The sequence below is a fragment of the Balaenoptera borealis genome (assembly GCF_965194805.1).
Source record: "Balaenoptera borealis genome assembly, chromosome: 19".
In the NCBI taxonomy this organism is placed as follows: Eukaryota; Metazoa; Chordata; class Mammalia; order Artiodactyla; family Balaenopteridae; genus Balaenoptera; species Balaenoptera borealis.
Genome location: NC_138878.1, coordinates 51443235 through 51456147, shown reverse-complemented (window position 1 = coordinate 51456147; position 12913 = coordinate 51443235). Strand labels below are relative to the sequence as shown.

General features: G+C 49.1%; 1 long non-coding RNA gene across 1 annotated transcript in view; it reads left to right on the top strand.

Moving 5' to 3' along the window:
• Positions 1-12566, top strand: part of LOC309616230 — a 198099-nt gene extending 185533 nt beyond the window's left edge. The window contains exon 3 of the long non-coding RNA XR_014237372.1: positions 9474-12566. This is a non-coding gene — a long non-coding RNA (uncharacterized lncRNA). The remainder of the gene's footprint in view (positions 1-9473) is intronic.
• The last annotated feature ends 347 nt before the right edge of the window (positions 12567-12913 follow it).

Here is a 12913-nt window from a genome sequence, read left to right as displayed (position 1 = left end):
AAAGGGGACAGCTTGAAGACTGCTTTGGGTGGCCTGCGATATGTTACATTTTCTTTTTAAATTAGCTGCCAACATTTAAACACTGAGAGGTTTCACATTCAAAACCAATCTGAGCCAAACCTGGAATTTTGGGTTTTCTAAAAATCCTGGCGTCCGCATTCCCTCCTGACAGCAGTCCTGGTCTCCAAGGCGTCTGAGCCTGGCGCTGCAAGGGGCAGTGCAGAGGTGGGTGGGGCCTTGGCTCCGCAGTGGGCACCCTGCCCTGAAGGCAACAGAAAGACTTCCAGGGCTGTGAGCGCGGAGCTACCTGAGCAGGTTTGCCTTTTGGAAAAGTGTCTCTGATTAGAGCCTGGAGAATGGATTTGGTGGGGCCGGACAGGAGGCTGTTCATAATAGTTCATGGGAAGAATGATGGGGAGACTTGTGGAGGGTGAAAAATGCCCCCCCCCCCCACCAAAGATATCAGATTCTAATCCCTGGAACCTGTGAACATTACCTTATATAGCAGAGAGAGAGAGAGAGAAAGAGAGAGAGAGACTTTGCAGGCCTGATTAAATTAAGGATTTTGAGATGGGATTATCCAGGTGGGCCCCAAATGCCAGTTACATGTCTCCTTATAAGAAGGAGGCAGGGAGAGACTTGACACAGATAGAAAAGGAGGCAATGGGGGGCTTCCCTGGTGGCGCAGTGGTTAAGAATCTGGCTGCCAATGCAGGGGACAAGGGTTCGAGCCCTGGTCTGGGAAGATCCCACATGCCGCAGAGCAACTAAGCCCGTGAGCCACAACTACTGAGCCTGCGTGTCTGGAGCCTGTGCTCCGCAACAAGAGAGGCCATGACAGTGAGAGGCCCGCGCACTGCGATGAAGAGCGGCCCCCGCTCGCCACAGCTGGAGAAAGCCCTCGCACAGAAACGAAGACCCAACACAGCCAAAAATAAATAAATAAATAAATTTATAAAAAAAAAAGAAAAGGAGGCGACGGGACCATAGAAGTAAGGGCAGGAGGGATGCGGCCGCAAGCTAAGGAATGCCAGCAGCCACAAGAAGAGGCACGGACCAGATTCTTTCCTGGAGCCTTGGGAAGGAGTGTGCCCCTGCTGACACCTTGGCTTCAGCCCAGGGATACTGACTTCTCACTTCCACTCCAGAACCATGAGAGAATACATTTCTGTTCTTTTTAACCTCCTCCCCCCACCCCCGACCCCGTGCCCAAGGTTTGTGGTGACTTGTTACAGTGGTCACAGGAAACTGATACAGACAGTGTCGGAGGGCCTTAGGGGTAGAGTCTACCAGTCTGGAGACTGAGTGGGTGTGTTTGCTGTGGGGATGGGAGGCATCTAGCAGGTCCCCAGGCTGAGTCCTGCTGAAATCAAGCCTGAGACTCAGCTAGAGGTACAGGAGCAGGCCCAGGAAGCAGAGGGAGGGCGCCGGGAAGGAAGAGACTCCCGTGAAGGTGCGTGAGTGAGCTGGTGACTGCAGTGGGCAGAGAAGCCATGTAGACTACTCCCCTGAATCGTCCCTCAGACGGACAGGAAGTTGGGGCGCCTATCCACTAGCGCCCATCTCCCAGGGGTTGACGGTTGCCTGTATTAGGGTTTTCCAGAGAAACAGAACAAATGAGCTGTATAAATATTCATTATGTTTCATCTAAATATATTAAACATTCATCACAATAACTCTCTCATATGTGCATATATATGTAATGTCTCTATATATTTGTTAAATGTAACCTGTTACATGTAAACATGTAACAAAAATAAATAAATAGGGAGAGAGAGAGACGTATTTTATGATGAACTGGCTCATGTGATTATGGAGGCTGACAAGCCCCAAGATCTGCAGTCAGCCAGCTGGAGCCCAGGACAGCCACTGGGGTAGAAGACCACTGAAGACCAGCAGGCTCAAGACCCAGGAAGAGCTGATGCTTCAATTTAAGAAAAGGTAGGAAAAACCCGACGTTCCCAACTCAAACAGGCAGGAGGAATTCTCTCTCACTCTCAGGAAGGTCCGCCTTTTTGTTCCATTCAGACCTTCAACAAACTGGACGAGGGCTGCCCACACTGGGGAGGGCCATCTGCTTTACTCAGCCTAGCAGTTCAAGTGTTAACTTCATCCAGAAACACCCTCACAGACACACCCAGGATAATGTTTGACCAAATATCTGGGCACTCCATGGGCCGGTCAAGTTGACACGCTATCTCCTGCTGAGTGGCCTCCTGTGGCCACTGAAAAATCTGATGGATGCTGAGGGGTGCCTTTGATGTGGGACCCAGGCTGTGCGCCTGGGACCATTCACAATTGCTGTGCCGAAATCAGGTGTGCCCGGGGATGCGGCTAGGACACAGAAAGTGTCTGCCCCAGGCTCCTGAGTTTCCTGCTTGGGCAAGTGGGGGAGTAGGGGATCACGTAAGAGGAGTAGGGGTGGAGTGGGGGGACACAGAGTCTAGTCAGCAATGGGTTGGGTTTGCACACGCCGGGGCATGCAGGCAGGTTGAGCTGGGGTATGGCTGAGGAGCCCTGGAATGGGTGAGGTGGTCTTGGTGAGACCAGCTGCAGAGGAACAAAGGGACGGAATCTAACGGCAGTGGTGTGGGTGTGAGTGGGGCGGGGGTGAAGTGGAGCCTATAGCCAAGGACAGTCCCTTCAAGGAGAACCATAAGACAGGGGCTGAGGGAGAGTCGGAGTAAAAGGAGAACTTAAAAAAAACAATTATTCTGTCAGTCAGTCAACAAGCATTACTGAGTGCCTAATCCATGATAGTCCCTGGAGACATGACCGTTATCAACACACACTAAGCTTCTGTCCTCGGAGAGTAAACATGTAATAAAAAGCACAATAATTTCAGATGCTGTAAACATGTAACGCAAATCAAATAATTTCAGATACTGATAAGAAGCACGAAGAAGTGAATCAGGGTGATGTGATAGCGAGTGACAAGGCTACTTCAGCTGGACTAGTTAGGGAAGGCCTCTCTGAGGAGGTGACAACTGCTGTGACTGCAGGGGATGGGAAGGACCCAGCTGGGTAGAGAACTGGGGGAGGATGTGCCAGTGCAACGGCCCTGGGGCGGGTGTTCGAGGGAGAGGGGGAAGCCATGTGCCTGGAGGGGACAAGGCCAGGAGGCTGCTGGGTGACACCACTCAGGGCACCATCAGTAGGCCATAGGGGGTTTGAGGTGAGGCTAGTTGCCGTGTACAACCGTTGGAACTTCTGAAGCAAGGAGTGACATGATCTGATTTACATATTTAAAAGGTCACTCTGGCATTCTTGGGGAAAATGGACTCAAAGAGGGCAAGAGCAAAGGCAGGGAAGCTAGTGAAGAGGCCCCATGGTGGTCCAAGCTGGGGACGGTGGGAGAGATTTGGCAAAGACGGGCATTGCAGGGGCAGGCCTGTCTGGATGTCCTAGGGTCAAAATGATACACAGAAGGACAAAAATTACCATCTTCTAAGGGGATTGTGCCACAGTAGTGTTGCAATGTGTTGTATTAAATAGAGAAGAAACTTGATAATTGCCTGGCATCAGTTAATGTATTCTATGAAGTGTGTGTTGTTAGCAGGTATTAGACTTGTTTAGGAGGACTCCATCAATTAATGAGCTGTTGTGATTGGGTTGTGGAAAGCGAACTTTTTTTTTTAATTGAAGTATAGTTGTACAATATGATATAAGTTACAGGTGTATAATATAGTGATTCACAATTTTTAAAGGTTGTACTCCATTTATAGTTATAAAATATTGACTATATTCCCCATGTTGTACAATATATCCTTGTAGCTTGTTTTGTACCTAATAGTTTGTACCTCTTACTCCCCTACCCCTATATTGCCCCTCCCCCCTTCCCTCTCCCCACTGGTAACCACTAGTTTGTTCTCTATATCTGTGAGTCTGTTTACTTTTTGTTATATTCACTAGTTTGTTGTATTTTTTAGATTCTGCATATAAGTGATATCATATACTATTTGTCTTTCTCTGTCTGAATTATTTCACTTAGCATAATGCCCTCCAAGTGTATCCATATTGCTGCAAATGGCAAAATTTCATTCTTTTTATGGCTGAGTAGTATTCTTTTGTGTGTGTGTGTGTGTGTGTGTGTGTGTATCACATCTTCTTTATTCATTCATCTGTTGATGGACACTTAGGCTGCTTCCATATCTTGGCTATTGTAAATAAATGCTGCTATGAACACAGGGATGCATGTATCTTTCAAATAAGGGGTTTTTGTTTTTTTTCACATATATACCCAGGAGTGGAATTGCTGGATCATTTGGTAGTTCTATTTTTAGTTTTTTGAGAAACCTCCATACTGGAAAACGTACTGTTAATAGAGGTAAACTTTTCACAGTCTGCCGGTGACTGGAATGTAGCTTTCAGAGTGCAAGTCCTTTTCAGGGCAGGAGCAAAAGGCCAGCACTGAGAGAAGACCTGTTCCTGGGACAGCTAGACCCTGCTGCCCTAGCCCGCACCACATCCCTCCTGAGGACAGATGTGGAGGGAGAATGTGAGATGGTTTCCAACGGGGCTGCACCCAGGCTCTTTCCTCAGCCTGGAGATGCTCAAGGGGAGGGTGGCAGGTGGGGAGGGAGTGGGCTGTCCGTGGGCAAGGGTGTCTGCTCACCTTATGCCCACGGATGGGGAGGAAGGTTGGAGAGCCAGGTGCAGAGCTGTGCTTTGGGAAGGGTCCAGCTAGAGACCCTCTGCCCAGAAAGGGTGGGATTCTTGTGCCAGACCCTAGTGACCTCCAGAAAGTACTTGGGGAGAATGTCCCTTTTATTCTCTGGTTTTGGTGAGGGAGATGCGCAACCACTTAAGTTCAGCATAGGTATGCGCGGCAAAGAGGCCAGATCACCGCTCCTTGTCTGACTCTGGACCACTGATGGCAGGTGTCCTGCTGCCAGCAGCAAGTGATGGACTCAGTCAAACTGAGGAAAAGTCCCCACTCTACCCTTTGTGAGCCTCAGTTTTTTCAGCTGTGGAATGGGAACAACCCCTCCCGTCCTGAGTTCAATGAGGACTAAATGGAGGTAAGGGCAGGGTGGGTGTGCCAGTTTAGATAAACCCTGAAGACATGTCATGCTAAGTGAAAGAAGCCAGACACTAAGGGACAAATATTGTATGAGGTGCCTAGAACAGGCAAATCCATAGAGACAGAAAGTAGAATAGAGGTTCCCAGGGGCTGGGAGGAGGGAGGAATAGAGAGTTATTGTTCAATGGACACAGTTTCTGTTTGGGATGATAAAATAGTTCTAGAAATGGATAGCAGTAATGGCTACACAACAATGTGAATGTACCTAATGCCACTGAATTGTACACTTAGAAATGGTTAAGATGACACATTTTATGCTATGTACATTTTACCACATTAAAAAAGAGGAAGGAAAGCACCTTCCGGTGAACCCAAATTGGACTTCCTGGAGTCGCTGTGGCCTGGCTGGACCCTAGCCCAGGCCTGGACCCCAGCCACCCGTGGAGGATGACAACTAAATATAAACAATTTTGAAAAGCACTAAAGTATATGAAAGCAGAACCACATCACCCATAATCCTCATAGTTATCTATGAGTTTCTCTTTATAAGGTTTTCTGTGATTTGATACTTGGGTTTTTGTTGTTGTGGTTGTTTAGCTTTATTTCATAAACATTTCCCCATATCATGAGAAACTCTATATAAAACACTATAATGCCATATGCAGATGCCATAATTCACTTGATCAATCCCAAATGTTGGATATTTAAGTTCTTCACAATTTGTCACATTATGTACAACACTGTGATCAATGTGCATAAATCTCTATCTACTCCCTGAAAATTTCCCTGGAATAGATTTTTAGAAGTAACATTACTTGGGTATAATATTGAGCCCTTATAGAGGTTTACCCCACAGTGGCAGGTCAATTTCAGAAAGGCTCTCCATTTGATACCTTCACCTGGCTGACAGGCGTGCCCTTTCCTCAGCACCCAGCCTACCACCTGTGTCCTAGAACTGTTGATTCCACATGGAGAAGGGGGTATCTTGGTTTAATATACCTCAGTCCTGAGCGAGGCACTGCCCATCCCACTGGCAGCTATCACGGAGCTCCTGGGATGCCAAGGCACTGTGCATACTGACCTTAGAAGGTGGGATTGACGAGAGGGGGCAGATGTTAGAGACCATCCCCAAGCAGAAACAAGCTCTCCAGACTGTAGCAGCCTTGCTTCTCATAAGGTAGACTCAGCTCGGAAGAAAAACAGAAGAAGGCCCTCCAGCCCGCGTGGGGAATGTTTGCCGTCCAGCCAATATCATGTGTTTTTTTTGTTTTTGTTTTGGCCACGCTCCCCAACCAGGGGTTGAACCCGGGCCCTTGGCAGTGAAAGCGTGGCATCCTAACCACTGAACTGCCAGGGAATTCCCACCAGTATCATTTTATGCTCGGTGCCTTGTAGGTTCCTAGAGAGGCAAAGGGAGAGAGAGATTCTCCAGGGGTGTGGAACAGGCAGAGGCAGACTTGGAGGGTGGGTGCAGCCTGTCCCTGCCCTCAGCTCTTTCAGAGGTGCTAATGCGACCTCGGCCGGAGTGGGGTGAGGCACCCAGATACCCTGGTCTCTACCTCCAGCTGACTCTGGACCCCGCTCTGCCACTTGCCTCCATGTGACCTCGGTCACATTTCTGAACCTCGCCCTGCCTCCATTTTCCCATCAGTAAAGGGGGCTAATAATACTTATCTCCGGGGGGATCGTAATGAGGGTTAAGGTTATGGATGTCAAAGTGCCAGACCCAGTCCAAAGTGCCAGTCCCAGTAACCAAGCAGCACAGAATGTGCCAGCTACTCACTCTCCTACTGCCACTCACAGGACAAGCAGACCTTCCTCCTTCCAGATGGCTTTCTCCCCAGTCATCAGCAGGGTGGGCATGGGGCTGGTGTTTGCTGTGCCCATGGCGGGGGGCATCTCAGACATGAGAGCTGGTGCTGGTTCCCCTACTTCCCTGTCTCTCAGCAAGAGGCCCCTCCTTTGTACACAAGGCCCCCGGACCCACCCAGCGCCCAGTGTCAGCTCTCCAGGGTCCCCACTGCCATTTGAGGCCTTTGCTTTCTAGGTGATCATTTTTAACAAGTAGACCCTCATCTTAATATATTCAGCAGACATCTGACAATTGTGATAACCCTGATGGGTGGTGAGCAGGGCAAATTAGCTAAAAGATGATTGATTTTTTTTATGCACAATTTTATCTTCAACCTTTCCTAGCAACGTGCTCTACCAGAGTAATAATTTCTTCTCCCAGGTATTTGCCAGTATCAAGATTGCACATCTATTTACGGTTGCCTGGAAGCCCCATAATTACAATACAGTCCAAGTGCCCATTTTCTTTCCTTGACTACAAATAGGGATCAATCGAATTTTAAATGACCGCTCCGGGGCTGGCTCCCGATCGTGACCTTTGTAAATGATTAGAGCTCACCTCTGTTGCCGTCTGCCCAGAAAGAGCGAGCGGCCAGAGCTTTCTAACTGGCATTTAATCTGGATGTGGGCCAAAGATATTCCAGATGAAAATCGGCCATGAGCTGCCGGTGGAGAAAGGGCTTGTGGACTTTGTCTCCACCCCAAGGACACTTCCGGGGGGTCCCCCACACCCCCTTTCCTTTGTCCAAGTCCTGAGTTCTGAGGATGTCTGTGGTTGGAGCTGCACTCAGCACCCTTGTGGGCTGAATTCGGAACATCCCTGGAAGTTGTAAACCTGCAGATAAAAATTGTTATTTGCCAGAAAGATGTTTCAGAAGTTTCTTTATTTCTTCTTCTTTTTTTTTCTTTTTTTAAATCACTGAGTTTGATCTCCATGCTAAGCTTTAGATTGTGAAGCCTGAGAAAGCTTCAGTGTAAACAATTCTTACTGAAGAAACTGGGTCCAGGCCTTGCCTTGAGCTCCCACTTAACACCCCAGCCATCCTCAGGGTCAGGGCCGGAGTTTCTGATTCAGGCTGGAGCCAGCTGCAGTGTGTTTGAGCCGGCTGAGGCCCCTGGCGGCACTGCTTGAGGGCAGAGGGCTGAAGCCCAGCCACAGAGGCCTGGAACGTGATCCTCCTGCATTTGGGGGGAGAGGGGGTAGTCGGGAAGACTGCTTCCCACCCACCTCCCTTGATGGCCATGTAGGGGCCACGGGGAGGGTGAGACAGCCTCCTATTTGGCTGCCAGCCCCACCTCAGTTTCTTGAACCGCCACTGTTAGGAATGATTTGCTACGTTTATCTGCGGTCAGGGTGCGGCCGTGTCATTGAGATAAGTTGTTGACCTTGCCTTTCCAGAGTCTTTATTCTATGTAATAGCAACATGTTTCCTTCTGGGCGGTGGTCTTCGGGCTGTCTGCTACTAGCACCGTCTCGGGTTTCTCTGAGCATCCCTAAGCCCAGCCTTGGAGCCCACTGGTTCTCGCTACACCCTCTGTCCCCTCTGCAGCCGGGCCAGCTTCCCTGGGACTCATCCTTCTCAGCACCTGTGTATCAGCCGCTACCCACGCAATGCCCCACAACACCCCATCATCGCCCACACCTCCCCTTGTCCACCTGCATCCAGCCACCCTGAGCTGGCTCTGTGCCGGCTCCCCTGAGCGATCCAGGCGGCGGGGCTGGCACCTGCTTAGGACGCAGACAGTGGTTACCCCCGTCCCCGCCCGAGCAGCTGAACGTATCCTTATAGACACTGCATCTCCTCGTCATTGCCAGTCCCCAGGGAAAGCCTGACTCTCAACCAACCCACGAGAGTCCTCTTTGGCTCCTGGACACCTGAGGTTCCAGGAATAGAGGAGGAAACCTGGGGAGGGGATAAGTTGAGATGTGCCAGCAAACGAAGCATGATCCCATGGTTGGCCTGCTAGCATCTCTCTGTGATGCAACTGCTAACAGAATTCTTATAAAAGCACCAATGTTCCCAGAAGTGAAAGCCATCGTTAAGAGTTACGACCTAAAATCACATGAGAAGTCTCAGTTAAACCACTGTTTTGGGGCTTCCTTCGTGGCACAGTGGTTAAGAATCCACCTGCCAATGCAGGAGACATGGGTTCGAGCCCTGGTCCGGGAAGATCCCACATGCCGCGGAGCAACTAAGCCCATGCACGACAACTACTGAACCTGCGCTCTAGAGCCCGCGAGCCATAACTACTGAGCCCACGTGCCACAACTACTGAAGCCCGCACGCCTAGAGCCCGTGCTCCGCAACAAGAGAAGCCACCGCAATGAGAAGCCTGCTCACCGCAACAAAGAGTAGCCCCCACTCGCTGCAACTAGAGAAAGCCTGCACGTAGCAACAAAGACCCAACTCAGCCAAAATAAGTAAATAAATAAATTTATTAAAAGAACAACAACAGCAAAAAAACCCCCCACTGTTTTGTCCTGCTGCAGAAGTCTCAGGAAAGTGCATGCTGAGGCTGTGTTCCCCCATGAGTCACAAGTACACGTGTGTTCTTAGAAACTTAGAACGTGGAGGACAACTTTCTTTCTTTGCCACAGATGCAGAGACAAGCTGGCTCAGCTGAGGCAAAGGCAGAGAACCGAATAGCATCAGTAGCTTCCAGCCCTTGAAAGGCAACGAGGTGAACTCACTTGAGCTCTTTCCCCAAGTGGGGAGGTGAGCCCGGCCTGTGTGAATGTGCATGATTTCTTCTATGTCTCATGACTAAGCATTTCCTTCTGTTTGGCCTTTGAAATGCATCAAAAGACAAGCACCATGTGTCTCCTTGGCCCTGTCCATTTATTTACAGAACAAGAGTGTAATCTCACAGGTTGGGGCTGAAGTCAGTGGGCTTTCCCAGTTGTCATCGTTGGGTTTTAATGTATATATTCTAGCAGGCCCCAATAATGTGAGCACAGCATATTTCAAGATATTTCTTTTATGGTATATCCAAGGATTACAATTTGAAGCAATTGATTTAATTCCCAAATACCATGGCAATCTGGAAGCGTGAGATGTGTTTTATGTGCAGTCAGGATGGGCTTTAAAATGTGTCCTCAGGCTCAGCAGCAGATCTGAGCCTGGAGCCAGAATCCGTTGAACTGCCGTCCCAGGAGCCCTTGGCATCATCAGGCATTAGTCCCAGGCACAGTGTGGGATGGTAAAGCGTCTTGACTGTGGAAGATGCCTCTGCATCTTTATTTGCTGTTACCTTTTGATCACTCCCTGAAGAGCAGCGACGTTGCTGATTTCAGTTTAGTTTATTTTCCCGCTATTAACATGTGTACATGTAAGTGTTTTCAAAGATGCTTACATTCGTGTCATGTTTTGCAGATAATGTATAACAGTAGGATTTAGGTGAGAATCTTTAGTGCAAAATCTATTGCTCCTGGTAACGAAGGAAGTGCATGGCAGTGAGGTGTGATAATTGATCCCACCACAGGCAAATTGTATCTCTTGAATTTCACCTTTGTCTTGGCGCATATACTATTAGTAATTATTCTGATTAGAATAATGACCTGCATTTTAAAAGTGTATAATTTGCACTTAAAGTCACTGTTTAACCTTCGTGGGAATGTTACTTTTGCAGAGTTCTGCTGATCCTACAAGCATCCAAAATACCTGAGTGCAGAGATGGGAGTCTGCTCGTGAGCAGGGACAGTCATCAAAAACCTGTATCAGTAAACGATGAATGTGTGAGTCGGGGGTTGGGTAGTCTTCTAAATTCTTTTCTGAACCCTTCTGTTAAGAAATTCAGAAGAAGCAGTGCCTAAGTGCCCCAAGATTCTGGAATAATTGACTTGTGCAGTCAAGTAGATATAGTATAATTTCACACCCAGACCAACTGGCAGGGGCAAAGCCAGCAAAGAAGATGGCTTTCATGAATGAAAATTTAGCTGAAATGAGCAGAGCAAACAGCCATATTTTCCAACAGAAAACACCCATGCTACAGGAATAGGTGAAGGCAAACCATGTGCAACAGGTTTCTTTACCAACTTGCACTGTGTATCTCCCCCTGCCATCCTAGCTCAGGGTTCCATCCCTGCTCACCTGGACAAATGTGATAGTTTCCACTGGCACCCTGTCATTCTATTGTCCTCCAGAACCCATTCTCCACACCCAGCCAGAGGGGACTTTTTAAAAGATGATTTGGCATGTCATGCCCCAACCTCAAACCCTCTAAGGGTTTCCCACTGCGCTCAGAATAGACTTCAGCTGTTAACGAACGTGGCCTGAGGCCTGCCTCTCCTCTCTGTTCCACTCTCCTCCTTCCCAAAGGCTTCAGCCACCCTGGTCTCTTCCGCCCTTGGAACTGCTCAAGCCCTTTCCTGCCTCAGGGCCTTTGCACTTGCGATTTCCCTGCCTGGAAACTTCTTCCCTCTGATCTTCTTGGTTAGCTTCTCTTTGTCATTCCGATCACAGCTCAAAACCACCTTGTGAGAGGTGCTTTTCCCATCACCAGCTGTGTCCCACCTCCCGCACCTGCCCCAGTCACTTTATATACCATTAACATGTATTATTTTCTTTATAGCACTCATTGTTCTCTGAAGCTATCTTGTTTATTTATTGTTCTATTATCTCTCCCTGCCTCAATGTGAATCTCATGAGGACAGATTGGTCAGCGTCTTGGTCTGTCCCATTCACACTGACCCTTTGCGTTTGGAACCACTCCCACAACTTGGAAGACTCTCTGTGAATACCTGCTGAGAAACAGATGAACCACGGGCACGTGTTTGTTAGAACCTGGGGGGTAACCGGGAGCCGGCCACAGGCATGCATTGAGATGTAATGTGCACTTAACCCGTGTGCAGCCCCTGGCCCAGGGCGAAAACCTCACCATTTGAATGTGTTCAGTACTTGGAAAATTGATTAGAACCTGAGGGCTCAAAACTGGTTCTGAAAGTCTCGCCTCCTATCCCCAAATCTTGGTATCCTCAGGGGTGGGTGTGCGTGTCAGGTGCCCCCCGCCCCCAGTCACCTGGTCCTGATTACAGATACCCCATCCTGCAGTTTGTGCTACAGGCAGAGTCCTTTTTGGGCAACAGGCCCTCACGTGGCTCTGTCGCCCCACCACTGTTCCTGTCTCTGGGGTTTTGCTCCCCCTCCTTCTTCTGGCCCCACCCCTGTAGGCAGGAGCTCTCATTTCACCTAAGTGGTCCAAGAGGTTTAAGCATCCTTAAGAGGGAGCACTGGTTGAGCAGAGCAGGCCCAGGGACCCTGGCCTGGTACCAGTTTTCCTACGGCGCTGTATCACTGAGCCGGAAATGTCCTCCAGTTCGGGGCATCCCCCTCATGTGATATGCTGTGTCAGCAGGGTTGATGGGGATGGGAACAGTGGAGTCAGAACCTGAGGGTTCCCCACCATGGAGGGGCCAAAATGATGGTAACCTTCTGGCCAAAGCCCGAACCCTTCTTGTCAGATAATGTGGCCTCAGAGCGTTGACCTCTTACATCATCTAAAGGACACCTGCCTGCCTCCTGGGCTCCCACCCCACACTGCACACCTGCCCAGAACCTTGTTCCCATCTCTGCCCTCCCCTCCTCTGTCCCGCTGCTCGGGCTTCCCTGGAACGTTCCTCTTCTAGACTTCCATAGTCATCCTCCCCTAATCAAGAATGGCCATTCTTGTTCATTCTCCTCATTTCTCACCTTCCATGCCAGGTTCCAAGGCTTCTGGTGGTCCTTCCCTCATCCATCTCCCTCTCATCCATCTCTTCAGTCTTGCTTGGCTGACTCCCCGACGGCAGCCAGAGAGAGTGTGGTGTGTTATGGATAAAGTCAGACTATTCTGTGAGTCTATGGAAGGGAAGATAAATTAGCATAGTAAAGAGTTTCCCTTCTCGTCACACTCCTTCGGAGCATGGTTTTCTAATTGTTTACAACTTCCAGACTGTAAAACAGGAATACGGACAGTGCCAGCAAAATCCATAAAGCAGCTCCTATTTGCCTCTATGGCGTGAGAGGCATTTCTTTAGCTTGGGAGGAATATTGATGGATA